Source organism: Mus caroli, chromosome 5 (assembly GCF_900094665.2).
Source record: "Mus caroli chromosome 5, CAROLI_EIJ_v1.1, whole genome shotgun sequence".
Lineage (NCBI taxonomy): Eukaryota > Metazoa > Chordata > Mammalia > Rodentia > Muridae > Mus > Mus caroli.
In genome coordinates, this window is record NC_034574.1 from 53750521 (window position 1) to 53754469 (window position 3949).

Sequence of the window (3949 nt, forward strand, 5' to 3'; positions counted from 1 at the left end):
ACTTTAGTTTTTACTGGTTTCTCTGTGGGCTCTGGGGATGGAATTCAAATCCTTGCAACCAACAGACTGGGGAAAGATCTTTATCAATCCTCCATCTGATAGAGGGCTAATATCCAATATATACAAAGAACTCAAGAAGTTAGACTCCAGACAATTAAATAACTCTAATTAAAATGGAGTAAAGAGCTAAACAATGAATTCTCAACTGAGAAATATCAAAGGACCTAGAAACACCTAAAGAAATGTTCAACATTCTTAGTCATCGGGGAAATGCATATCAAAACAATCCTGAGATTCTAACTCAAACCTATCAGAGTGGATAAGATAAAAAAAACTCAGGAGACAGCAAGATGATATGGAGAAATAGTCTGATGGTTCTTCAAAAAATTGGACATAGTACTACCTGAGGACTCAGCAATAATACTCCTGCACATATTCCCAGAATATGCTCCAAGAAATAACAGGGACACATGCTTAACTATGTTCATAGCACCCTTATTTATAATAGACAAAAGCTGAAACAAACACAGATGTTCCTCAACAGAGGAATGGATACAGAAAATGCGATACATTTACGTAATGTAGTACTACTCAGCTATTAAAAACAATGAATTCATGAAATTCTTAGGCAAATGGATGGGTAACACAATCACAAAAGAATGCACATGGTACGCACTCACTGATAAGTGGATATTAGCCCAAAATCTATGAATACTCAAGACGCAATTTGTAAAACACATGAAACTCAAGAAGAAGGAAGACAAAAGTGTGGATACATCGATCCTTTTTAGAAGGGTTAATACCCATGGAAGGAGTTACAGAGACAAAGTGTGGAGCAGAGACTGAAGGAATGACCACCCAGAGACTGTCTCACCTGGGGACCCATCCTATATACAACCTATTGTAAATGCCAAGAAGTGCTTGCTGACAGGAGTCTGATATAAGTGTCTCCTGAGAGGTTCTGCCAGAGCCTGACAAATACAGAGGTCAATGCTCACAGCCAACCATTGCACTGAGCATGGGTTCCCCAATGGAGGAGTAAGAGAAAGGACTGAAGGAGCTGAAGGGATTTGAAACCCCATAGGAAGAACAACTATATCAACCAATAGACCCTCTCCTGTCAAAGCTCCCAGGGACTAATCCACCAACCAAAGAGTACACATGGAGTGATCCATGCCTCCTGCTACATATGTAGCAGAGGATGGCCTTGTAGGTTAACAGTGGGAGAAGAAGTCCTTGGTTCTGTGAAGGCTTGCTTGCTCAGTGTAGGGGAATGAGAGGTCAGGGATGTGGGAGTGGGTAGGTGGGTGGGCGAATACCCTCATGGAAGCAGGGGGAGCAAGGATGTAATAGGGAGTTTGTGGAGAGGAAAGCATAAAAGGGGATAGCATTTGAAATGTAAATAAAGAAAATATCCAATAAAAGACAAAAAGGAAAGAAAGAGCTCTATTCACTTAAATCTCTCCAACCATGAAAGAACTGAGTTTTTATGTCCTCACATGATAAATAACAGATGAACTTAATTAAAATCAACTTACTTAAAATGCCATCTGGAATTTAAAGTTGCTCTTTCTTCAAAAGGAATTAGTGTGTGTGTGTGTGTGTGTGTGTGTGTGTGATTTACCAATATCCAAGAAAAGTATGTTTAACTTAAATAATGCTAATGTGACACGTAATAGAAGACAACATAGTGATAAAATAAATCACAAGACCCATATCTAAAGCATCCTTTGTCAGTTCTAGGGAAGCTGACTTTCTTTTCTTCCTCAATGTGCTGAATCAAAAATAATTCACAGTAGCACTTAAGAGAGTAATGCAAAGATATACCAATTAAACAAAAAGAAAGCTTCTAGCAGAGAGCATAAGTTATTGGTTTTGTTTCTAATGTGGTAAGTTCAAAAAGCATTATAATATATAATATTGGTATTGGTGTACATGTTCCCAGTATACAAAACTGGACTTTTACATTTTTGACTTTTGAAAATAAATTTTGATGTACTTTAATGAGATGACACAAATTAGACATGAATTATAAATGTTTCTCTAATGTTAACACTGTAATGGCTCTCTTGACAATTATGAATATTTATAGACATTTAACGATTTTTATCATATCATTGTTTTCACAAATATTTGCTGCTTATCTTGCACCATACATATGAACGTGTTCCTAGCTTTGTGTGTATGGGCTGCTACTTAAAAGGACACCTTCAAAGTCAGCATGGGGTTTTGCAACATTCTCTTACTCCTGTTATGACAACAGTGGTCCAATCCAAAATAACTTATTTATCTGGTTTTAGGGGCAAATCAGGCATGGGACCAAAACAAAGAGACCCTAGGATGCCTATGCAGAAATAACCCCTAATGGTTTGTGTATGAGCACTTAGTCTTTGGTCTTGACTAGGTAATTTGTTCTTTCTAATTATTTCATGTTAGCATCCACTGAAGTTTTCATACATGGTTTCTTTGTTTGATTCTAACTTCTGCAACTTACTTCCCTGGCTCTCTCTCTTTGCTGTACCTTTTATAAGACACTCTTTCCCCTCACTCTTTCCCCTTCTAGTTTGCTTTATTTTCTTCTCCTCCTTACTATCTTAGAGACAGTTTTCTTCCTAGTCACATAAGCTCAATTTTAATTTCTCTACATTTTCTGTCACCAGTATAATATTTGTGTGTGTGTGTAGATATATTCCATCCTTAGATATAGAATCTGCATTTTAGAAAGGGTATGTCTTAGTCAGGGTTTCTATTCTTGGACAAACATCATGACCAAGAAGCAAGTTGGGGAGGAAAGGGTTTATTCAGCTTACAGTTCCATACTGCTGTTCATCACTGAAAGAAGTCAGGACTGGAACTCAGGCAGGTCAGGAAGCAGGAGCTGATGCAGAGGCTGGGGTGGGGGTGGGGGGATGTTACTTACTGGCTTGCTTCCACTGGCTTGTTCAGCTTGCTTTCTTATAGAATCCAAGACTACCAGCCCAGAGATGGTACCACCCACAAGGGGCCCTCCCCCTTGATCACTAATTGAGAAAATGCCTTACAAGTGGATCTCATGGAGGTACTTCCCCAAATGAAGCTCCCTTCTCTGTGATAACTCTAGCCTGTGTGAAGTAAACACAAAAAACCATCCAGTACATGGTATATATTATTTTGATTTTTAGACACTAGGTATTCTGATCAATGATATTTCTAAGACCAATCAATTTTCTGAATTTTCCATGGTTTCATTTTTTTACAAGTGAATAGAATTGCCATTGTATATAATTTTATCATCAATCCTTTTGTATAACATATAGGCTATTTGTCAAAATAACAACCCCATGCAATAGTCATAGTAGTAAGATAGCAAGTCCTTTGGATACATTCCAATGAGTGGTATACATGAATCACGTGGTAACTGTGAGTTTAGTTTTTTGATAAGCCTCCACAATAATCCATCTAATGATTGTAGTATCATAAACTCTCTCCTACAGTATTTGAGGTCCACTTTCTTTGTTATACCCTTACCAACTGCTGTTTCCTTTGGGTGTAAGGAAACAAATAATCACAGAGTCTAGCTTCTTACAGAAACAGTAAAAATGACCATTTCGTTTTACCACTTCTCATTATTTGTCTAGTTTTCAAAAAAGCATCTTGATGCTATTAGGTATAGTGGAGGAATGACAGAAGAACAGACAGAGGAGGTTCAAGTTGAAGTACCTCACAAAAATCAAAGGTGATATTTCCATAGTTGACTTCAGATGACACTCTTCAGCTCAGCTGTTGTCTGGCAATCTCAAACTCAGGCTCACTTATAGACAAAGGAATTATAAATCATCACATCAAAATTTCTTCTTGTTTAATAAGAATGACAATCATACCATCTAGAACATAGAAATTCTGAACTAAAGGTAGGGCCTAATCAGCAGTAGATTTAGGAAAGAAGTGGCTGGAAATGCAGGAATTACCA